This window comes from Lepisma saccharinum, chromosome 2 (assembly GCF_977018435.1).
Source record: "Lepisma saccharinum chromosome 2, izLepSacc3.1, whole genome shotgun sequence".
NCBI lineage: Eukaryota > Metazoa > Arthropoda > Insecta > Zygentoma > Lepismatidae > Lepisma > Lepisma saccharinum.
Window position 1 is genome coordinate 19889827 of NC_139230.1, and position 26017 is coordinate 19915843.

The 26017-nt window shown below is 42.8% G+C and overlaps 1 protein-coding gene across 1 annotated transcript in view; it reads right to left on the bottom strand.

The window, feature by feature from the left end:
- The window catches only part of Kank (KN motif and ankyrin repeat domain-containing protein 2 kank), a 207442-nt gene extending 188951 nt beyond the window's left edge, over nucleotides 1-18491 (bottom strand). The window contains exon 1 of the mRNA XM_083117142.1: nucleotides 18304-18491. The gene's annotated coding sequence lies outside the window, so the exon portion shown is untranslated. The remainder of the gene's footprint in view (nucleotides 1-18303) is intronic.
- Between the last annotated feature and the right edge of the window lie 7526 nt (nucleotides 18492-26017).

A 26017-nucleotide genomic window follows, 5' to 3' on the forward strand; every position in this document is an offset into this window, starting at 1 on the left:
AAGTTGGCTACTCTCACCTGGAGCTGAAGTGCAATGTTGCTAAGTTTACGATTTCGGGACTTAGAATTCTTTCGGGGCGGTCAAATAAGATGTTGCGAAGTGTACAAAAGGTACGAACGATAATTATTTGGCAGCCGAGCAAACACTGTACAACATTCTCATCCTGGCTGGGATTTGAACCTAGAACCTTCGGTACGCGAGATTGAGAGTCGATAACTCAACGCACTTGGCCACCGAAGCACCCCCTTTAGTTTTATATAATAATAATCCTTAGCGCGACAGCCCATGAAGGGCCTTGGCTTACCTACCGACTGCCGGTCTCCCTCCCACACTTTCTCTCGTCACCTCTAAGCGTGGAGATCTTCAACCAGTATTGGAATAGTCGGGGGGTCGGCCCGACGTATCCCCAGCCGTTATAGTAGGTCGTATAGACCGGATTACGCTCACTCACTCGGAGCTCCCCAATTTCCTCACGATGGTGGGTTGCCACCGGCCCTATACGTAGGCCGAATAAATTCCGACCAGAGCCGGATTCGAACCTACGCCGTCCCGCAGCGAACGATCTCAAGACGAGTGAACGCCTAAACCCGCTCGACTACGGAGGAGGACCCCTTTAGTTTTAGCGTTAAAAAATTAACTTCCCTGTGGTAATCTGAAAATATTAGAAAGCTCAACAATGCCACTGGTGAGAACAAACAGATATTTGAGAAAATTTAACTAAGAATACTCGTGCATATAAAGCGCCACCTCACGTTTGTTTCTTTACCAACTTTCAGAGTTCCGTATGAAGAATTACTGTTCTTCACTGTTTTTGTGGCAAACATCTGCTTCTCGCTAAAGTCGGAACCAACCAATGGAGTGTCTACACGTAGGCAAAATAAAAATAGGCTAAGAAAGGAAGAGAAGAAAAATGAAAGAACAACAGCGCGTTCGCTTCAAGAGATTACAATGGAGACTAGATGACGCCAACCTCAAGCTCCCCCACACCCTCGCACCATAGAATTCACCATAAAACTCTGCACCAAAGACAAGTTATCATACACTTCAAGGTACAGATAGATATTGGCTATTAACTTTATGGCTTGCTTCCAATTCGTTGACTCTGAACAAGGTCCAGCTTTCCTCTTGAAGAAGGCCAAAGGGTTCATGTCGTTTGCAATAACAATGCGATTTTAGTGCATGCATAAAATCAGCAATACTTCATTGATACATTTCATCACTGCGAACCGTAACGATTTTAGCGGAACTATTTCCTTCAGGATCGCACTCAGCATTTATTCCAATCAATGCCTGCTGAAATAAGAAACGACACCGTCACTAGTCTCCAGTGGCGTGCCCAAGGGGGGTTGGTGGGGATCAAAACCCCACATTGGCCTGGTATACTAAAAAAACGGCAAAGGCAGGGCTGAATACTACTAAAGAAAAGTAACCAACCCCTTTCGAAAATCTTGGGCACGCCACTGCTAATCTCGATTCTGGTTCGATATCGAGATGGATCACGGGTCGTAAATCAAGACCAAACCGAGACTACCGAGAACGCTACAGAACAGGAACGTCGAGATGACGGCTTATCCAGAGTATTTATATGGTCAAATTGTGTCAACACTTTCTATACTGCTGTTAAATTGGCTGAGTGACTTGGTTTATTTTACTTCGCTTTTCTGCCACTTTGGCTAATCGCGAAGATGAGAATGAGCGACGATATAATGAAATCGATTAAGGGTCACTCACAACGAACACCCATGCCCAGGCCGAGATTCGAACACGGGACCCCTGCCATCGTAGCGCGCTGTGATAACCGATTCGCCATGGAGGTCCGCAAATGGTGTTAAAACGACACTGATAAATGGTTGAAAGCACCATTTTAACACGACTAAGATTAAATGTTGACCCAAATGTGGTGTGGATCTCCTGAGCTTTAGTGTAGCTTTAGTGCCTTCATCAATTTACACTTCGCTGAGTGCATTCAAAGTTGTGAATGTGTCGTCAATTTTTTTTTTCCAGAGAATCGAGAAGAGATAAAAAATAGGATGAGCATAATTAACAGCTGACGAAAAATGATGTTATGTTTTGTCATGTCTCATTGTGGCAGCATCTACCAATATGTAACATTGAGATACAAATAACGACGGTTTTCATGCAGATAAATGCACTGTTTATTCTCGGTTTTGGGCAGCAGAATACGAGAGTGAGGGGAGAGAAAGAAAAGAAATGTATACTTAAATTGATTACAGCTGAATATGAATATCATTAGCACATGAACGACATTATTCCAACTGCCTTCAACACTATGACTGCCTTTCTGTATGAGAGACAGACCAATTCTTGAATGAATACATATTCAAATCTTTATCATTTTGACATTAATTACCTTGCCAGGATAGTTGTTTTTGAACAAATTATATTTCTGAGATACTTGGTTCGCCGGCCCTCCCCTCCTCCTCTGGATATATTTCTAGATATGTGCCTCAATGGACTGTCTTAAATAAATATTCGAGTTGCAGCTACATCGGCACTGTGACTTCATGACCCTTTCGCCTGCTAGCAGAGATATGTAAGCACGATTACGCTTTAAATTTTCTCCCAACAAAGGACGGTCTGTTTTCAGATTTACGTTGCTCTGCCAAAGTATTCAATACCCGTTGGTTTAGAGGAGAAGCGATGAAATTGACCGAGTGTCTTCGCTCGCCCTACAGGGCTTGACAGCTATTTGCTTCTTTCCATAAATGTGGTGAAGGTTCGGCTGGATCTCTGGCCGACGCCAGGGCCAATGCAATGTTCCTCTCCTTCAGAAAAACAGCTATGATATTCAAAAATCTGAAAAATTACATATGCTTAGGACTTCTCCTAGAGCATTCACGTCATGGGCGTAACTTGAAGCCTAATTTTGAGAAAGCGGACTCGAACTTGAAAGGGGGGCGGACTCCATAAGTTTTCCATCTCATAAAAATAGCGTCCAGGATTATTTCCTAAATAACTTACATTTGCGAAATCAGAAATATTACTCTCTATTACTATGCTTCTCAGGTCCCAGGAAGTTAACAAAAGTACCCCCCTGATTTTTTTTGGGGGGGGAGTGCACCCCTTGCCCCTGCTAAGTTACGCTTATGATTCACGTGAATCTTCATGTGGTTTGCTTTTGCTTTTGCCCAGATATTATCAATAGTTTCGTGGATACGTAAGCCTGTTAAACTATTGAGAATATCGAAAGCAAGCCACACGAAAATTCACATGAATGCTCTAGAAGAAATTCTAAGCATATGAGTCATTCCATGCGAAATCAACACAGCCTTTGACCTGACCATCTCCGATTTTCATGAAATTTGGGGAGTTGAAACTATGCATGGAACTTAGTAAGTATAATTTTTTTTTGTTTCGTGCGTCTTGTAATTGTTAAATTATTCAAGGTCAAAGTTTGCAGAAATTGCCCTTTTTGAGCACGCTTAGCTATACTAAATGTGTTGTAACTCCGCCACTATTTTGCCTAGGAAGCTCAAATAAAGCTTATTGTACAGGGAATTGAACAAGCTTTCCAGTGATATATAACAAGCATACCTTTGGATAAAAATATAATTTTGTCACGTGACCTTGACTTTTGACCTTGAATATCTCAAAACATGTCATCACCAAAAATCGTGAAAAAAATATATTTGGTCCGTCATACCATACTATAAAACATACCAAAAAATCATTCTGATACTGCAATGGGATCAGAAGATACAAAATAATATGTGTAACTATGTGACTGATAAAAGCCCCATTACATGAACTATGAAGAGTCAAATGTCCCTTAACACCCCCTACAAAATGTGAAGGAGTTATCCTGGGTATAATTGGTCATGAAAGAAATAGGTTAGGCACAGGGAGATCCCTAGCCGTGTGTATCAAGCGCAGGTCCGGCATATTGTTGACCGCCATATTGAATTCAACGCAAAAAATTCAAAGGAAAGGGGGTAATGTGATATATCAAATGAGGCTAGAATTTCACGAGAAATGAAGTGACGAAGGATTTTCCAACGTATCTTACGCCAGCAAAAAGTTATACACATATCTTTCACTTACGATATATGCACATTATAATGTTGTCAATGTTCCTGTGAGCACACTCGTTGACGTCCCTCACACTCGCATAGAACATTTGGCAATGTAGCATGTGCAATAACATCGCAAGCAGCAACTATGCCTTCTCTCAGATGGTCAATATCAGGGACTTTTAGTGCATACACCATTCTCTTCAAATGTTTCTGAAGGTAAAAGTCCTAAGATGTTAGATCTGGGGAATGTGCAGGCCTTTTAATAGATCCCCGTGTGCCCATCAATCTACCTAGAAAATTACCATGAAGAAATTGCGAAAATGTCCACATAGTGTGGTCACACTCTGTCCTGTTTCAAAACTCTCGAAAAGTGCCATATCCCGTAAGCAAGGGTGAAAAAACCTGTTCACTTAACAAATCCAAGTAGCCCTCACCATTTAAGGTTCCGTTGTTGAATATGGACCAACCATTTCCGTTCGCCATACATTATACCACATAATTAGCTTACCAGCAACAACCATTCGACTGAGCAAATCACAGGTATTGCATATTATTTTTATTAACTTCACCGTGAACATAAAAAATTGCCTCGTCTCTGAAGAATTTTTCATTCCAAAGGAAGTGTCACGTAATTGTTTGAGATACTTTTCCCAATATTCTTCACTATTCAACTGTAACAAGTGCACTCACGGCCCCCGAAATGACGTGTCAATCATACCCCGGCACGGGGCCAAACGTCGTTATGTGTACGGGAAACCGGTCGTGACTCACGGTCCAGTTATCAAGTTCGGTACTGAGACGGTCGTTTATTGTCATACTATTGCGAGGCGGAGATTAATACCTTGAAATGTTACACTTTTGTTTACCTTTGATATGTAGATTCGAACAATCATAAAACACTAATAGCATAGTATCTGGTACCTGAAAAACGTCAAATAACAACACTGACGAACGGTAAAAAAGTGAATATATATTGTAACAACAAATAAAATATTGCAATCGACAACTGTTTACAAATCCTCCTCACTCTCACAACATTCATTCTATCTCTCTTTCACACACATGAGGTATTTTTACATGTGAAGTATGGATACAAATCATGGATCTCATTAACATATCATTCCTTTTAATTTTTAAACCTTTATGTGAATTTAGGGCATTTGTCTGCCAGCTCCTGTGCTCTTTTAAATTAACTTAAGTGCCAGCCCTCGGAAAGCGGTTAACTAAGACAATTGGGTCGGCGTGGTTAAACCTTTCGTTCGAATGAACGTATGCATCGAGTCGCAAGCTCGACATTATACAAGTTTCCCGGACGGGGGCATTACACACAAGCCTCTCTCGTCCCATGAGAACAACTACTCAATTACATAATGATGCAAAAACTTAATTGGCTCCAGCTGCCGGAATACACTAATCAATCGTCGGCGCGAGCAAAAATTACCTTAAAAACCACTATGCAACAAATAACACTATTTCACGCACACGACCTTGCAATAAAAACAACTACGCTTTCCACAATTAAAAGGGACTCACCAGTCAACTATCGACAAATTAAATGGCGCGACGGGGCGGTCGGTTACACAAAAAATGGAGCACACCTTTTGACAATTTACACTAAACATTAAAGAAATGAAATGGAGCTTGTAACGCTGAATGCAGACAATTAAATTAGAATATCTGAACATGAAATAACCCCTTTTTTACAATAATACCAAAAATTATCAGACGCGGGGTTAGGTTTAGGTTTTTCCTGAGTAACTTTGCGAATAAGAGAGACTTCGGCGTTAACTGTACGGTGTTGATACTAACGACGCACGTTTACATGTACATGAGACCCTCTGAAGTATACTGTACCAGACTCTGCTACATGGCGTGGTCATTCATCTCTTCTGGACGCGGGACTTGCACACGGTTCCTTTGTGGCGAAATTGTCCTCCAAGGTCGATCGCGACGAAGAATAATTGCGACGATCTGTTGTACTTGCACCTCCTCAGAACTTCGGGCGTTCATCTCGTCACTAGCGTCGGGTGTACGTGGTCACGCGTCGGTTCGGAATCTCTCTGGTGACGGCTTCGATCCGGCGTCGTTCAGGAAGGGTCGTTCTGGAGTCGTCCTTCAATCTCTCCCTCTGGCTTCGATCGGCGTCGTTCTGAAGACGTCCTTCGGGCTTTGGTTGGGACGTCGATCTGAAAGCGTCCTTCGGGCTTTGGTTGGGACGTCGATCTGAAAGCGTCCTTCGGGCTTTGGGCAGTGTTTGGTTTTGGTGTCGTCTTTGGCGTTGGCTGACTGGCTTCATCGGAAGATGGCGAAGCATCGTTGCGGGGTCAGGGAAGTCGACAGACTCCCTTCTCTATCTTCTTTAGCCCTCCATCCTTATGTAGTCCACGCTTGGCAAAAAACAAATCACCGCGTAATCTTCACCAAAATAAGGCGCACACTGGTAACGCTCTATCTGCGGTTCACTCACGGTACGTAAGGAAACAAAGTCCACGGACACAAAACAATAATCACGCGAGAGTGTAGCGCGGAGATGCTCTCTCTATGAAATCCGGGTAAAAACTGTCTCTGGGATGGTAGCACCGCGTATTTAAGAGAGATTCAAATTCGTCCGTTGGGAATGACGCTAAGTTGGCTTCGCTTCTCTTTCTGAGGGGGTGGAAATGACCTCTCTCCATTGTCTTGAAACGCGGTCAAGTGCGCGTCGTCGATCCTTGCAGGCTTGGGGTCCAGCTGGGATCTCTGGTCATCCGTGAACATGGGTTCGGACGCCTGCTGCGACTCAAGCTCGGTAGCGGCGAAAACAATCTTTCCTTATCTTCGCGCTGGTGCAAATATGTCATGTCCTAAGCCGAAAAGACAGTTCCGCTGTCACTCAAGAAAAACCCCATCTCTCAACTCCCGACGTCCGGCTCGGATACAAGTTTATTCACAAAATAAACAACCTCACACTTTCAAGTTGGTGCATAAAATGAATCAATAAACAAAAAAATAATTTTTATCGAACTGCGTTTTACATGTCACTAGATACCGTGACATCTCGCCCTCCTTCCGATCAAAAAATTCTGTAGGCGAATAAAATTTTTTACTACTCAGGGGTACGAAATTTTTGACTACAAATTTTTTAACACCCTGTACAAGAAAAGTCAACAGTTCGATAACACAAAACACATGATATAAATGATACCTCCAATTTTCATAATAAATATGCATATTATACACTCAATAATTTACACAAAAATAGGATAAATGTACCTCACATCCTAATCAGAATTCAATCCAAAGACTCGCTCGTGCTTTTATATCGCGCTAACCACTCTTGGCGCTTTTCGTCGGAGCAGTTCCACCTTTTGCATTTCTCTGCAAAAATACGGCCCGTCGTACATGAAAAACGGCTTCTTGATCTTTCCCTTCACTTGCATAGAGCGTGGAAAGTGCGTCAGGAAGGCTTCCCTAAACGCCGAGTACGAATGAAAGTGTCTTTCATTCTGATCCAGCCAGTTCTTTGCTCGACCTTGCATCCAGCCTTTCAGTACAAGCAATCGCTCTCCATCCGTCAGTCCTAACTCCCGGGCTGTTGCTTCGAATTCCTCGACGAGGGCAGACGGCGATATCCGGTCGTCCCCGGAGAACTTCTTGAAGTTTTTCTTACATTCGGACGGGTACGAAGCTCTCGCCGACGGTGGTTTAGACCATATGTCGTCCCGGCTTGAAGTTTGGGCTTCGAACGGTCGCGACGATGGAAGATGTAGTCTCGATTCCACTTCGCTTCCTCGGTTGACACCTGTAGTCGGCCTTGCGTCACTCGCGCTTCTTGAAGGCGAAGGAACTTCAGCTGGCTGCGATGACGTCATAGCTGCCGGCTCTCGCGGTGATCCCGGGACATCGGCTACGTTCAATTGTTGCAGTTTTTCCTCGATTCCCTTTATCTTCTCGGAATTCCCTTCCGCTGGGTTCGCTGCTCGCCGCACTTGTCGCTCGAGGGCATCGTTGCTCCGATTGCAAAGGAACTCCAGCTGTGTACTTTGCTGGCCGATGTGTTGCAAGGCTCCTTCTCGTTCACGTACGCTCTGCGCCAGTGTTGCCACCTTGGCTCCTTGATCCATGATGCGAGCGTCGGTCTCCTCGGTCCTGGGTTTGATTTGAGCCTCGGATTCTTTCATCGTTGGGAGGAGTTGTTGCGTCATTTCTTCTCCGGAGGCGCGAACTGTTCCTTGGAGGCATTCTTCCATTCTTCGTACGTCGGTCTGCATCTCGGTCTGCAGCATCCCCTCGACGATGGTTTGTACTTCTCGAAGCGTCTGGAGGATTAGCTGAAAGTGGTTGGCACCACTGCCACTTCCTACGTCATCTTGTTCCTTGCTGTGGTCGCTGTCCGCATGTGATGTACCCCCTTGGGCACTTGGTATCTCCCTTTCCATTTCCAACGGGCTCTTGCACTGGAGACAAACCGGTCCGGAATCTCCCTCGCTGTCGACTTCGAAATCATAAAATTCCTGTCCACAAACCTTGCAAACCATCATGACGTCACTCTTGTTCAAACAGTCTATGCGACGATTACTTAATCTCATGAAGGCCTTTCCTTAATTATCTGCTCAATCTTCTGTCGCACTTTGGAACAGTTACGCAAACTTACGCGAGCTCACACAAAATGTGAATTACAAATCGATACATAAAAAGAAAAAGGAGGTCCGTCGGGAATCCCTTATCCCGCAACTCAGCCTGATGCCATAAATTACGCCAAAAACCAAAAAAAATACACAAAAAGTACATAAAAAATGCCCTATGCAGCTGCCCTTGCTGCTTTCGCCGAAAAAAAATATCTGCCCTATTGTTACCAATTATGCCCAATAACGTGTCCTTACACGTGAACCTACGACAAATACATGAAAATAACCCTCGACATACAAAACGAAAAACACACAAATCATCAGGAACCTAACACAAGAATTTTATGCATGACGTATACAACAATGAAATTTCTACCGCTCTCGCAACCTGGCTTTCCTGGAAAGACATGACAAAGTTGCCGTCCCATGTTCGCGGCGTCAAATGTAACAAGTGCACTCACGGCCCCCGAAATGACGTGTCAATCATACCCCGGCACGGGGCCAAACGTCGTTATGTGTACGGGAAACCGGTCGTGACTCACGGTCCAGTTATCAAGTTCGGTACTGAGACGGTCGTTTATTGTCATACTATTGCGAGGCGGAGATTAATACCTTGAAATGTTACACTTTTGTTTACCTTTGATATGTAGATTCGAACAATCATAAAACACTAATAGCATAGTATCTGGTACCTGAAAAACGTCAAATAACAACACTGACGAACGGTAAAAAAGTGAATATATATTGTAACAACAAATAAAATATTGCAATCGACAACTGTTTACAAATCCTCCTCACTCTCACAACATTCATTCTATCTCTCTTTCACACACATGAGGTATTTTTACATGTGAAGTATGGATACAAATCATGGATCTCATTAACATATCATTCCTTTTAATTTTTAAACCTTTATGTGAATTTAGGGCATTTGTCTGCCAGCTCCTGTGCTCTTTTAAATTAACTTAAGTGCCAGCCCTCGGAAAGCGGTTAACTAAGACAATTGGGTCGGCGTGGTTAAACCTTTCGTTCGAATGAACGTATGCATCGAGTCGCAAGCTCGACATTATACAAGTTTCCCGGACGGGGGCATTACACACAAGCCTCTCTCGTCCCATGAGAACAACTACTCAATTACATAATGATGCAAAAACTTAATTGGCTCCAGCTGCCGGAATACACTAATCAATCGTCGGCGCGAGCAAAAATTACCTTAAAAACCACTATGCAACAAATAACACTATTTCACGCACACGACCTTGCAATAAAAACAACTACGCTTTCCACAATTAAAAGGGACTCACCAGTCAACTATCGACAAATTAAATGGCGCGACGGGGCGGTCGGTTACACAAAAAATGGAGCACACCTTTTGACAATTTACACTAAACATTAAAGAAATGAAATGGAGCTTGTAACGCTGAATGCAGACAATTAAATTAGAATATCTGAACATGAAATAACCCCTTTTTTACAATAATACCAAAAATTATCAGACGCGGGGTTAGGTTTAGGTTTTTCCTGAGTAACTTTGCGAATAAGAGAGACTTCGGCGTTAACTGTACGGTGTTGATACTAACGACGCACGTTTACATGTACATGAGACCCTCTGAAGTATACTGTACCAGACTCTGCTACATGGCGTGGTCATTCATCTCTCCTGGACGCGGGACTTGCACACGGTTCCTTTGTGGCGAAATTGTCCTCCAAGGTCGATCGCGACGAAGAATAATTGCGACGATCTGTTGTACTTGCACCTCCTCAGAACTTCGGGCGTTCATCTCGTCACTAGCGTCGGGTGTACGTGGTCACGCGTCGGTTCGGAATCTCTCTGGTGACGGCTTCGATCCGGCGTCGTTCAGGAAGGGTCGTTCTGGAGTCGTCCTTCAATCTCTCCCTCTGGCTTCGATCGGCGTCGTTCTGAAGACGTCCTTCGGGCTTTGGTTGGGACGTCGATCTGAAAGCGTCCTTCGGGCTTTGGTTGGGACGTCGATCTGAAAGCGTCCTTCGGGCTTTGGGCAGTGTTTGGTTTTGGTGTCGTCTTTGGCGTTGGCTGACTGGCTTCATCGGAAGATGGCGAAGCATCGTTGCGGGGTCAGGGAAGTCGACAGACTCCCTTCTCTATCTTCTTTAGCCCTCCATCCTTATGTAGTCCACGCTTGGCAAAAAACAAATCACCGCGTAATCTTCACCAAAATAAGGCGCACACTGGTAACGCTCTATCTGCGGTTCACTCACGGTACGTAAGGAAACAAAGTCCACGGACACAAAACAATAATCACGCGAGAGTGTAGCGCGGAGATGCTCTCTCTATGAAATCCGGGTAAAAACTGTCTCTGGGATGGTAGCACCGCGTATTTAAGAGAGATTCAAATTCGTCCGTTGGGAATGACGCTAAGTTGGCTTCGCTTCTCTTTCTGAGGGGGTGGAAATGACCTCTCTCCATTGTCTTGAAACGCGGTCAAGTGCGCGTCGTCGATCCTTGCAGGCTTGGGGTCCAGCTGGGATCTCTGGTCATCCGTGAACATGGGTTCGGACGCCTGCTGCGACTCAAGCTCGGTAGCGGCGAAAACAATCTTTCCTTATCTTCGCGCTGGTGCAAATATGTCATGTCCTAAGCCGAAAAGACAGTTCCGCTGTCACTCAAGAAAAACCCCATCTCTCAACTCCCGACGTCCGGCTCGGATACAAGTTTATTCACAAAATAAACAACCTCACACTTTCAAGTTGGTGCATAAAATGAATCAATAAACAAAAAAATAATTTTTATCGAACTGCGTTTTACATGTCACTAGATACCGTGACACAACTATTTGGTGAATGTAGCTGATTAAAATCATATGCAATGGTGCATATACTTCTTTCTCTCCCAAGATGTCAGCGTGATCTCGATGAGTTCCTAACACGTTAGGAGCATTCCAATGCTTTGTTTTTAATACCTCGAAAAGGAGAAAATGGTTACAAGCATGCAGTAATAAATTTTTGCTGGTTAAATATATGTTGGATAAACCTTCGTCACTTCATTTCTCGTGAAATTCTAGCCTGATTTGATATATCACATTACCCCCTTTCCTTTGAAATTTTTGCGTTGAATTCAATATGGCGGTCAACAATTTGCCGGACCTGCGCTTGACACACACTGCTAGGGATCTCCCTGTGCCTAACCTATTTATTTTATGACCAATTATACCCAGGATAACTCCTTCACATTTTGTATGGAGTGTTAAGGGACTTTTGACTCGTTATAGTTCATGTAATGGGACTTTGATCAGTCACATAGTTACACATATTATTTTGTATCTTCTGATCCCATTGCAGTCCCAGAATTATTTTTTGGTATGTTTTAGAGTATGGTATGAGGGACCAAATATATTTTTTTCACGATTTTTGGTGATGACATGTTTTGAGATATTCAAGGTCAAAAGTCAAGGTCACGTGACAAAATTATATTTTTATCCAAAGGTATGCTTGTTATATATCACTGGAAAGCTTGTTCAATTCCCTGTACAATAAGCTTTATTTGAGCTTCCTAGGCAAAATAGTGGCGGAGTTACAACACATTTAGTATAGCTAAGCGTGCTCAAAAAAGGAAATTTCTGCAAACTTTGACCTTGAATAATTTAACAATTACAAGACGCACGAGACTAAAAATTTTCATAGCTACTAAGTTCTATGCATAGTTTCAACTCCCCAAATTTCATGAAAATCGGAGATGGTCAGGTTAAAAATTGCACATATCTGTGTTGATTTGGCATGGAATGACTCATATGCGATTTTTCCAGATTTTTTAATATCATACTGGTTTCTTGAAAGGTGAGGAAAATTCGAAAACAAATGCCCTAGCGTCTGCCAAAGGTCCAGCCGAGCCTTACGTAAGAGTTTTGATTGAGACACCATCATGCACATGCTGTTTCTCATTATTTCTCATCCCTACATGCAGCGTATGTATTAGTGAACTAAATCTAGAGTGCGCGTCAAATCTCCTGCATATGGCCTTCAACGGCTGAACAGCACCAGCGAATCACAGACGTGCGGCGTTGCCTAGTTCCGTGACAAGGCGTTTCGCTCAACTACGCTGTCTGTTTTCCGTGTGAGATTTCGACATGGCACCGCTGCAGTGCGCTGCTATTGGCTATCGCCATGTGCAGGAGATTTGATGCGCACTATAGTTGGAAGCAAGAAACCGATCGCCCTGCGATCACGGGCACCCGGAATGTCAGTGTAAGCTAAAGGTACCCATGTGCGTGTGCACACATACCATGGTGATGTGGAAGTATATAGCTCCACATATTCTTGATAGTTGGGATGATGTGATCAGCATCATGCCCGGCCTCCTTTACCCTACAGGGTTGCCCCAGGCCATTATAAGAGGCTGGGTGGGCCTCAGAGCCTCGAACCCGGATCTTCCGAGTGCTCTACCAACTTAGCTAACGCGGCTGTCTGACTAAAATTATATATTTCAGCCACCGAAATTTGTGTTAATTATTATAAGGGATTGTTAATTGAAAGTAAGACAGGTACAGATCGTCACAGAAACGTAATAACTTCAAATTGAAGTTGTGTTTTTGGGGGGGGGGGGAAATGCCTTCCCCACTGTAGATGTCCATGCAAGCGATACTCAGGTCCGTATACCCTTGGACGTCTGAAAGGGGGAGGGACAAGAGGGGGCCACGCCCCCCCGGAAAATGATTATCCACATAAAAAGTATATATTTCACACAATTTTATTTCAGTCATAGTAATTTATGTTAATTATTATAAGGATGTTGAAGGAACATAATAATTTCAGACTGAAGCAGTGTTTTTTTTTTTCAGGGGGCATCACTATTATGGGGGAAAATGTGCCTCCTTTGCACCCCCTGGAAAAAAAAACACCTTGCTTGCCCCCCCCCCCCCCTTGCGCTACCGTGCTATTGCAGCTGTGTAAGCAGAAATTCTGTATTGTTATTTGATCATTTTACCGAAAGCCGCTGTCAAGCAAATTAATCACGTGGTTTCATTGTTCAACAAGAACAGTTCCTCTCTGGACGTTTCATCTCCACAATGCGACGTGATAGCATTTCTAATGAGTAGAATGCTTTTTTCGATCATAGGCGTATGCACATTTCACATCGTGTTTTGTCTATTTGTTTTTCGTCGTTTCTGGCACACTAGGAGACATTAATATAATTTGTTAACGCTGTCTTACGTTTACACAGAGTTGATCTATCCCACTACATTAAAAGCAAAATAATTTGTCAGAAACGATAAAACTGGCATTCACTCTATATGGAAGAACAGACAACAGGATAATTCTTCGTGGTTACATGAATAATAATCGTAAACACTTTACGATACTGTTAAAAACGCCGCAACCGAATTGCGCACAGATTTTGATCCAACGTTGCCACTTTGATAGCTTTAAAGTCTGTGCGCAAAACTGTTTTCTTCTTTAGGTTAGGTTAGGTTAGGTTGTCAGAAGGCAATCACAACACAACCAAGACCAGATACAAAAAACTTCTGTCAATCGAAGCTCGTGACGTTCGGTAGAAATACGGAGATACACCGACCATTGCATTCAAGTCCACCAATCAGGTTCATCCTCTATGCCTATCTAATGCTACCCTTCCAGCAAAAACACGTGTAAGTCCACACACACACATAAACAAACAGAACAGAAGTGAGAACGGCTTGAGAACATTTTACATCTGACAAAATCGCCTCATTTTTTTGTGCGCAATCCTGTACATTGTGACAGCTTGTCAACGGCTTATCAGATACCACTGATAAAACCGGAAAAGTGTGCGCAATCCGGCTGTAGCCGTTAAAAAATATTTGTTCATGTGTCGTCAGCAGTACAGTTTTTCGTTTTCTGCAGCTGCACACTTCAAAGATATTTGTCTTTTCTCACTACTCTTTAACCCCGCGAGTGGAGTTGCTAAACACTGCTATAATAGAATCAAACGATTATCGCTCAATTCGAAAAAGCATGTGCTTGTACTATTGAGACCTGCAAACTTCTACTTTTTGTATTTTTATTCCATTTCATGGGATCAAACCAGGCTCATATCAGATATATCCTCAAAGTTACCTTTATTCAAAATGAATACAATAATATTTAAATATCACCACAAATGCCAGAATTATGGAATGTCGTTCTTAGTTGATTCATTTGGTTTATTTTACTTCGCGTTTCTGCCACTTCTGGCTAATCGCGAAGATGAGGATGAGTAATGATACTTTAAAAATGATTAAGGGACACTCACAAAGAACACCCATGCCCAGGCCGGAATTCGAACCCGGGACTCCTGGCGTCGTAGCTTACAGTTATAACCACTCCATATCCTGGGAACTGCATTATTGTAGGGCAAAGTTACTCTGGGCGCCTGGAACCACAACAGCCAGGCCAATCTTCTGTGGCGTTCTGTGTACACTCAACGGCAAAGATAATGGTAGGCAAATTGTCCAAAGCTATTTTAATTACTTTTTTATTCTACATTCTGTGTTGTTTTAAGGAATGAAACTATGTTGGTTCGAAGCAGGCATTATTCTCTGTTAACTGACGTCATTATTTCAATTCACTGTCATCACAATGTGTAATACAGACCGAATTAAAATGGTGGTGGACAATTCGCCTACTGTTTCATTCGCCGTTGGGTGTACCATTTCATAATAATGGGCATTTCAAATTCTGTACAGTGGCGTGCAAGGATATTCCATCGCAAGGGGGGAGGGGGGTGGGGTTATTTTTTATTAAATGTGTCAGTCATATACAGTTATCATCGTGTCTTTTCCAGTATTTGGCGTTTTATGCGTCCCGTATCATGGTCTTCAGGCTTTGGGGTCGAGCTACGGGACGTGTGCTTGTTAGAGTCTCCTGGGGGGGGGGGGGGGGAGCGTAACAACTTTTCTCCTGAGATTTCGGCCAGTGTATGGGTCTAGTAGCCACCCACCACCGTGAGGAAACTGGGGAGCTAGAATGAGTAGCGTAACTCGCTGCCGGAAACCCACAACAACGACAGGGGATTCGTCGTGCTGACCACACATCACCGTAACTGGTTGATGATCGCCCACCTCTATTGAGGCATGTGGGAGTGAGGTCAGTTGCGCCACGAGTTATTACATTTTAGAAATGCAGGTCCAAAAGATGGGGGGGGGGGGGCATTTTCTGTATATGATTAGTTTTAATAAAGAACCGAGTTATTTTACTTCCAGAAATCTTCTCAGTATTTCTTTGATGTTATGGGACTTGTCCTCCTCACAAGTATCGTTTTACTGGCTCTTTAAGTTAATTACGACGATAAGATGAAGGTAATGAAGAAAGATGACTCGAACTCGGGACCTTCGATAACGAGATTGTGAGTCGAGCGCTCAACGAGCTTCGGCCACCCATTCGGTGGACTTCTCGTGCTGTGAGTAGCGTAACCGAGGTGTTCTATCTCACCACTGGCTCATCACATTTAACATTTTGCACGAACTCTGAAATAAACTGCTCCAAAGTGATGAAATGGCAAGTGTATGTTGACATATCACAACGAAATGAATAATTGGAGGTAATGTTCTTATGTTACGGTATGATCACACTGGATCCAAACTTCTACAATGGCGTATACGGCAGGTAACGGTAGAACAAACAACACCATATACATAGGCGTGGGTGGTCACATTCGAACCAATCTACTCTGGCGTGCCCGCCTTTTTTTGCCGGCCTCAGATTCGAATCAAATTATCTTGTTTCTTTCGACCGAATTCGCCAGAAGTGTAGTGCTATTTATAGTCGAGAAGTGTAGTGCTATTTATAGTCGAGTTCATGCATTGTTTTGGTAAAATTTAAAAAGTTAATGTCTTGGTTTATGAACGTAAACGATTAGGGACACATCACTCAAGAACTGTCACAATCGGGAGATAGGAAACTGCGACTTAAAATTAATTTTCGTTATTAAAAATACTGAGGGTGTGGGGGACGGGATATGAACGTGAAATTTTTAAAATTCAGACGTTCGGGACGGCTAAAAATTTGTCATTTTCAGACCAAGTCGGGAAATTTTCTGGACTGGAAATGTTCCATATTTCCCGACACTGAAAAATCTCGAATTACATTTCTGGCACTCAGTGTACAAAACATCGAGAATTAGCCACTTTATACACGGTCATATAGAATTCCCCAACTGTTCGAGATCCATAAAAAATACGCACAAATAACAAAAAATATTCAAACTCTCATTAACCCAATCCGTTCCCCCTTTAGAATATATTTTTATCAATAAAAGGTTTCCAAAAAGTACCATTTCGATTCTCTGCATCAAGCAACACGAGACACATGCCGCTTGGGAACTACACAAAAAGCAACAATATTTCACATCGTAGCAACATGACAGGCCGCACAAGCCTGCGTTCCATTGGTGAAATCCTCAAGAGACTTGTCGCCTGTCGATTAGGTGTGAATTCCCCCAACCAGCACAATGAAGATTTTCCGGATGCAATGCGGCTACTAAACCACCAGAATGCTCGTCAGTCAAACTCAGGCAGAACACGGCAGAGTAAACGTTTTATAGAAACCGAAACCAATGTGACTACAAGGTTAGGGAGCTTTCAAATCTAAGCGACATGCGACACGTTCACTTTGAAACCGACCTTCAGAAATAAATGCAAACCTTACGTGCAGAGGTAACACGGCAGGCTGCACCTGCCGCTTGTCGCTCGGACAGGGCAGTTTCCCGTACAGTGTCGCTTCGGCCTGGCGATCGCGCATGGCCAGTAAATGCTTTTCTACAGACTGGAAGTGCCCGTGTCGAATATCATTTCAGTGTGAAACAACCGTGTCACTTTGGTCTGAAAGCTCCCTTAGGGCTTCCCCGATGGCGTAGTGGTAACGTTGTCTGCAAGCAAGGTGTCCCGGGTTCGATACCCGGTGGGGCACATAGTGATTCAGATCCAACTTTAAACTTAGGTCAAGTTCCGATTGGCCTACCTGTGCATAAAGTACACTCAACGTATCAACATAACAACCAAATGCGCTACGTGTATTGCTCACTAATTGAGAAAATTGTTAAAATTCGAGGAATTGCCAGTGGGCGGTAAAAACTATCCCCCGCGGCCCATTTTTTTCACGCCCACCGTCAGAAACGCAATTACTTCTCGTCACCCCGACACCACCATTCCTTTCTAACATTTCACATGTTCAAAAGAAGGGAGGCCCAACCTCACAGCAGTTACCTTCACGTGACGCGGGTAAAATTTTAGCCACCCCTGCGCAAAAATTCTTGGAATTCTTTCATAACACCTCAACGGACACATTTTTATACTTGTTTTCTGGCGTAAACTGTGCAAAATAACTTGAACAGAGTAGCACTTTTCAGTTCTCTTTACATTCAAGATGATACTGTTGTAGTTGTTTCATAGCACACACTTTTATGGGAGAAAATATAAATTAGGTTAGTTCGTAATTACGTGGTACTGCTGTAGTAAGAATATATAAACTGAATGCCACCTGTCACATTGATCTAACAAACCGTTCTGTTGCTAACATCTACCAGCATCAACGACACTGTGTAACAAGCGAAAGCTTCAACGTAAAACAAGATAACGAACTTTTGTCTCCCTCCCACCTTGTTGAAGTTCAGTCGATGTTATGAAAGAAGTGATGCTTGCCTTAGAGAAGAATTGTATTGTTTCTCGACTCACCTGCTTCCGAAGCCATTTCCGTAATTCAGATTTGGAATGTTCCGAGCCATCACCTTTCTTGCTACCACCTGCAAACCAGTAACCACGACATTTCACCGCACCTTCACAAAGCTTGGGGGAGGGGAAAAAAAGCACAAAACAAGTGTTGATCGTCACATCACAATAATCACACCGCCTTTCTGCACACAGTCTCTACTTCAACTACGCGCGGGACGCCAAACTCGCGAAGCGGACAGAAGTGGTACTACCTCCCTCCACACTTTCACTCTGTCTCCGAGACTAAAAAACCTTGTGGGAGGGGGGAAGGTTAGGAGAGGAAGGGGAGAGAGGAGAGGTCTCGTTTGAAGAATCGGGCAGAAGAAAAGAAGGACGAAGGACTTTAGCTCCCCCTACCTGCCCAACCTGCGCGCAGAAGGCCTTGAACCCTCTTTCAAAGCGTCTCCGAACAAAACTAAAAACGCATGCTTCTTTTGAATAAAAAACAGTTCCTAAACACCGCTGTTCCCTCCTCTTCCTTTTGTGCATCCAACGGTATTTTTGTTACAAAGTGTTGCACCGCACGTGATCCTGATTTTGAACAGGGGCCTTTTCTTCTCGGTCGAGTGTGATACGCTATTGTAGAGCTGCTTGATAAAGTGAGTGATAGCAAGGAAAAGTGTTTTCAATGGTATTCAAAGAAAATTTCAAGCACCGGGGTATAAAAAGTAATAAAATTTGTAAAAGTTACTTTCTTCAAGATTAAGTAGATGTCAATCATCTGTTGTCGGCCTGAAAAAAGACACAACAGAACCTGAATAAAAGCGAAAATCCATCATTAAATTGATTCTGTGATTGTGGCGCAGGAACGGGGGGAGGGGGGGGTACAGGGGTACATTGTACCCCCTAAATCCGTAAATCCCATTGTACCCCCCTTCGATTATTTGACAGACGCAAGGTGCTACTGTTAAGAGAACATATTTTCAAGTCGCTCAATTAAAATATTTATATTGTTTATAACTTAATATTTGCTTAAAATGAATTTAAATTACTATATGACTTATCCAGACATACCAAGCGTATATCATATTGATTTTTTAAAGTAATTTGTATATTTTGTTTACCGTAATTGCAAAGTTAATCCATTAGTGACAATTGCGAGCCTATGATGCCCGGTTTCATCTATTCAGGATACAATTCCGTATTTCGACGGTTCGCAGCATCGTCGAAACAAGATGTAAAGCAGAAAAACGTTATATATATATACGTTGTAAAACGTTGAGTGGGGACACAATGTACGTGTTGCTTATACTAAACATTTCGGGGGTCAGGACGAGATATTTCGCCTTGTAATCAAGGGGTTCCACATGCACAGTGCTTTTGGAACTTTAAACTGCACTTTAAACTGTAAATTCATTCCCGATTAGCCTATCTGAGCATAATGTGAATCTAGAATAAGCTTTAACAACGCCTGAGTGGACAACGAAACAAAAATAAGCACAAACAAGAGCGATGAGGACCTCACCAACCACACAGGAGACGAGATGAGGCTGTGACAATTCTTGACTCGTCGCATCGCGATATCATTCCTACGTGAAATGAAATGTTTCCTAGATATTAAAACAGGGTGCAATTTGTGATTCTATTACCTTGTATTAGGTATACTTAGAATTGGACATTAATTGCTTAAAATCTAATTTTGATATCGAATGTAACACAAACGTTATTTTTAGTTAAACTCTAAAGTCAAACTGTAAGAGAATTACATTAGTCAGATAAAAGCACGAGATAAATTAGACTCACTGCAGGTTCTATGGTTTGCCAGTTGGCTTGTCATGGGCACTGTGATACTTACACTTGATCCAATTTATTACAAATTTTTCTGCATGAAAGCAATGCACTGGGGGTCTAAGGAAAGGAAAAGTAGGTTTAAAACTTCTAAAGGATTTCTCTAATCATTTAAGACGAGGTTTATGGCATTGAACCCGCTTCCACATTGAGCTGTAGATATTGGTCAATTTTGGATTGGATTCACAAGGTCTTTGAGCGAGATGGGAATGTTTGATTCATTGGTTTAGTTAATTTTATTTCGCATTTCTTCCACAAAGCTAATCGCGAGGATGTTGATGAGTGATGATATTATGAAATTGATGAAGGGACATTGAAAAATAACACCTATTGCCAAGCCGGGATTCGAACCCGTGACCTCTGGCGTCGTAGCGCGATATGCTAACTACTCCGCCACGGAGGCCGTCGAAATGAGAATGTGTTTTGGATTTTCTTTGTAGATGTATAAATCTTTAGCTATGACGCGCACATGCTTTTGCTTAATTTAAAGTTCACTTTTTCACATAAACGAGAAATTGACATGTCACCCTAAAACACACTCATGTATCTGCATTTAATACCACTACATACGAAAAGAAACCTTGGCTGGCTCTTCAAATTGTCCACCAAAGATTGAAAGGAAAGAAAAAACAACTTTCGAGCGTATAGTTTTCCTTGCTTGCTCCGAGCTTGAAGAGCGTCATTAGGGTCAGCTAATTATATTACGAACTCGTACAAGAAATGCTTTGTCAAATGTTTTACAAATGTTCCAAAGTGTGACCTCTAACGAGCAGATCGGGAACCATCTCAACCTAGAATTTTTTAGACACAACACCCTCTACATATCTGAGAAAATACCGAATATATGGCTTTTAAAAAGCATTGGATGTTGTACACATCTGCCATAAATTGCTTAAAGATATTTTTATATGTAGCTATGGAACATTAAAATTAAAATGAACTGAACTGAAGTGGAACTCGATAAGTATATAAGTATGATATATTCAATAATATGGTTTGTATATCCAGTGGGTGAGAGATGATTATTAATGGTTGGGATGTATCTCCTTACCCCCATTAATCTCACACTGCACTAAAATGAATAACGTATTATTGTTCGCAATTTTCACATTTCGGACTCTTGATTTTCCTATCCATTAAATTCAAGATGGGCGCAGAAGAAGGTCCAGAGCTTTATGTGTTTCGGAATTGTTATCGGGTCTTAAAATCTGTTTTTTTAATAACCATAAATTCTAAGAAAAGCAAAGAAATAAAAATCATTTATGCAAATTTTGCATTAGAATATAGAAATTCGTGTGAGCTGTTCTAAAATGGAGAATTTCTCATGCCTTCACATTATATTTAGGTATAGCTAGGTCCCTGTGGAGTGTGTGTGTGAGTGTTATGACACTACTACTTCCACTGGCGTACGCAGGAAGGGGTGGGGGCTGTTGGGGCTACAACCCCTAAATTTCCAATCTCGAGAAAACGAAAGGTATAAATGCAATCCACTACCCCCCTTATAATGAACTCCGATTATCATTTTTTTTTATTTCGAGAGCAATTTCAATAGTGAAAACCTCGAAATATACGAAATATTTTATTGTGTACCGCCACCCCAGAACGAAGCTATGTATTATCCACCTTTACTACAATTCCAGACCATCCCGAAAAAAAATCGGCGTACGCCATTGACTACTAATATTACTGACAACTTAAAATTCCTGATTTGAAAGTGGCACCCACATAGGCTATATTATGAATGTCCTAAGAACAGTACAAGCAAATCTTGGAGTTTGCACCCTGTAGCTATGTATTTGCACGGCTGAAAAAGAAACTCCGAAATAAAATTGTAGTTTATACGCTACCAGTGGCGGCGCTTGGCTTCCAAAACTCGGGGGGGGGGGGGGGGCAAGGACAGTTTACTTTCCATTGGTAGATAAGGTTTAGCATAGTGCGGGGGCAAAAGTGAAATAATCAAGAATTATATTTGTTGAACATTATCGGCAGTGTGTAGTTACATGGAAGTGAGACAACCACCACGCCCCATATAAAGTACAGGGTGTACACAAATGAATATCGGAGTTTTAAACTTGTATATTTTCTATGCTATACACATTACAAATATGAACCTTATATGAAATGAAGGAGTAACTCACCAAGTTTCGATTCTATGTATGCGCAAAATTTGTTTCCTAACTGCCGCTTGGCGGCGCCTTTCATAAAGATGGCGACTCCCGAGCTTAAGTCTTTTTGTGTGTTGTAACTCGCTTGGTCTAATTCAGTTGTTACAGTTCAACGGGCATATCGAAGAAGATTTGGAAATGACCCCCCCCCCCCCCGCGTCTGACAACAACATCCGTAGGTGGTATAACCAGTTTAAGATAATGGATAATAAACCTTTTCGAGCAAGGCCTCATCTCCAGGAAGCTATCAACTCGCGGCAAGCCACGGCACCTAGCGACCTGTTGAGTGAGATGAGTCAAGGCAAAATGGATAATAAACCTTTTCCTGCTCCCACAAAAATAGGCAATAGTTAGGCTGGAGAGTTCGATGAACTAACCGATCTCTAATTACGCACTAGTAATAATCCAACATAATAACCAGTTTAAGACGACAGGATGCTTGTGTAAAGGTAAAAGTTCCGGATGGCCGCGTGTATCAGGCGAGAAGGTGGAAAGCGTCAGAACAGCTTTCACTCGCAGTCGTGGAAAATCTGTGCGGCGGGCAAGTCAAGAACTAGCAATGCCAACAATGACAGTGTGGAAAGTGTTAAGGAAAATACCCCAAATGAGACAGTACCGTCTGCAGCTGTTACAGGCCCTAAAGCCTGCAGATCATTTGGCTCGTAGGAACTTCTGCACAAAAATTCTTAATCAAGAAGATGACGAGTTTCTTAGTCGTGTGATTTTCAGCGATGAATCCACATTTCATCTAAGTGGAAAAGTGAACACGCATAACACACAGACGGGAGGTCACTTCCAAATCTTTGCCGATACGCCCGTTGAACTGTAACAACTGAATTAGACCTGGCGAGTTCCAACACACAAAAAAACTTCAGCTCGGGAGTCGCCATCTTTATGAATGGCTCCGCCAAGCGGCAGAGTTAGGAAACACATTTTGTGCATGCGTAGAATCGAAACTTGGTGAGTTACCCTTTCATTTCATATATGGTTCATATTTGTAATGTGTTTAGCATAGAAAATATGCAAGTTTAAAACTCCGATATTCATTTATGTACGGTATAGAGTACAATTAGAATATTGATTGGTTTATTTTACTTCGCATTTCTTCCACTTTTGGCTAATCGCGAAGATGAGGCTGAGTGTTTATGTCATGAAATTGATGAAGGGACACTCACAAAGAATATCCATACCCAGTTCAGGATTGAACACACCACCACACAGGCCGGCAAAGTCACAAATTTAACCTGATACTACTCAACTCTTCGAGACATTCTTCACTATAACTAGTTACACAGGAAAACCTAGATAACTATATCCAGCTTTGAAAGTTGCCAAAAATTAGTAAAAAATTAAGGAAAATTACTCACACGATGTAAGCCGTCAGCAACCTCAACAGGAGTCAGCGAAAGAACTGAAAGCACCAAGAAGGGTTACACGTTACAACGCAATCGGCAATGGGTCTTGCCAATTGGAAATCACGTTTAAAAAATGCGAATGGGCTAAATTTAGCTTAGCAATTACAGCTTGATATTTGAATTTGGTCAACTGCTCCAAGCACGTGCTACCAGAGGAAATGCGATATGGGTGAGCGCAGAGGGGAGCTCAGGAAACCAAGCAGAAACATGCGTAGACATAACTCTCGTTATAAAAGCAATCACAAACGCAGCTGTTAATTTCGACTTATGGCGCTGCAAAAATTAACTGCATCGCAAGAAGTTCGGTTTTAGGGTGCAAGGCGCCTCGAATACAATACTCCTTGAAGACTTTGCCATATTTCAAGTCCAGACGCCTATAAATCATTACCCAACCATCCGCATAGAAAGATTGGATTTGCATCCACGTGATATTAAACGGAACTGCCAAACTTTATAAAGTATCATGGGGGCTGATCTGAGGGAAGGGAGTCAGGTGCGGGCACATCCAGGTACTAACAGTCACTAAAACGAATTGCTAAACCTGACCCTTCTAATCTAACCACATTATTAGAACCAAGAGGAATTGCAGGTTAGGAGCGCTTAGGAGGTTAGAGCTCTTAGCAAATTAGTTTTAGTGACTGTTAACAGCTAGATGTGTCCCGCACCAGATCCCCTGAGAAAGGCACCCAAAAGTCAATCTCACTTCCACGTACAGTCACGGACACTTCTGGGTTGTAACACCTGAATTGAAAGTCAATGATATCGTTACAACCCAGGAGTGTCCGTGACTGTACATCCCAGTAACTGCAATTTTGGAGGTCAGCGCGGCTCTGGCGCCTGGATTCACGACCATAATCCACTGTGGGGTTCGTGTTGTGTTGTCCATATATGTGTGTGATAGTCCCTTCAACCGTCTCATAGATTGATAGATTTGGTTTATTTTACTTCGCTTTTCTGCCACTTTTGGCTAATCGCGAAGACGAGGATGAGTGAGATGATGAAATTGATGAAGGGACATGCACGAAGAACACCCACGCCCAGGTCGGGATTCAAACCTGCGACCCCTGTCGTAGCGTAGAGCTAACCACTCCGCCACGGAGGTCGATTCCAACAATCGCCGCAATTAGCCAAAAGTGTCAGAAAAGCGATGTAAAACAAATTAAATCAATCAAAAGTATCATGAATGCAGGCACGTAGCCAGGGAGAGGGCTCGGAAGCTGATCCCCACTTCCGAAAACCTACGAATATCTAATTTTAATAGTGTATAATGGTAATAATTAATTGTACTTCGTTCAAGCGGCTCCGGCACCCACCCAGCGTCGTATAAAGTGGGTACCTGGAGGAAACTCTGGGGGTAAAGGCGGCCAGGGGCGTGGTGCTGATCACATCACCCCCAGCTCGGCCGAGATCAACTCCACACACCCTATACGCCTTCATGGTGTAGTGCAAAGCACAGGGGAGCACTTTACTTTTTTATTTAAATACATTACATACTTTATTATACTTCCTTAGAAGGATTAAGCATCTTGTATAATAAATTGTAACATGCTGAGAAATTTATCTTCAGGGCTTCTACCCCCCCCCTCCCCTTTTAGTTGGCGGCTGCTGATAACAGATGAACCCCGCCCCAAATTCTGTCTACAGGCCTGCATGAATGAAAATATTTATTACTTGAATAACACATGTACTCTATACTGCACGAGGCCTTAGGAAGAGCGCTTCGCGGGCTAACAGCAGACGTCGCTCGCACAATGTTGCCGATACTCTCGTGTCGTCTGCTCCTCAGCCGAACAAACAGGCCGAGGTAGCAAGAGGCAGAGGTCACTCACCCTTCCAGAAGGGTGCAGCGAGCTAGCTGTGGCAACCGGGCTCGCTCATTTGCGGACCTGATTGGTTCTCGCAGACACCCCCCCATATTGTCGTCTGCTGCAAGCCCGCGAAGCGATCTTTCTAAGGCTGTGTCCGAAAGCTGCAAGACCATACTTGAAGCGAGCATACTTCGAGAGCATACTCGCAGTGCGGTCTTGAAGCCTGGAAGCGGAAAGCTTTCGAACTGCACTTCGACTGCAGCGCCAACACAAGTGAGGAATGCAACAAAAGTTGCTTCGAAACTAAAATTATCAAACATCGACTGTATGTGCCACTCTTGTTTTCCGTGAACAACACACACATGACTCGGCGTGCAGTTTATATAACGCAGCACGTTATTAATTATAGAAATATGAAAGAAATTTGCTCTTTCAAATTAATTTTCACACATTCCGCAACATGGTTTACGATCGCGGGAAAATAAATTGTTTTCTCACTTTT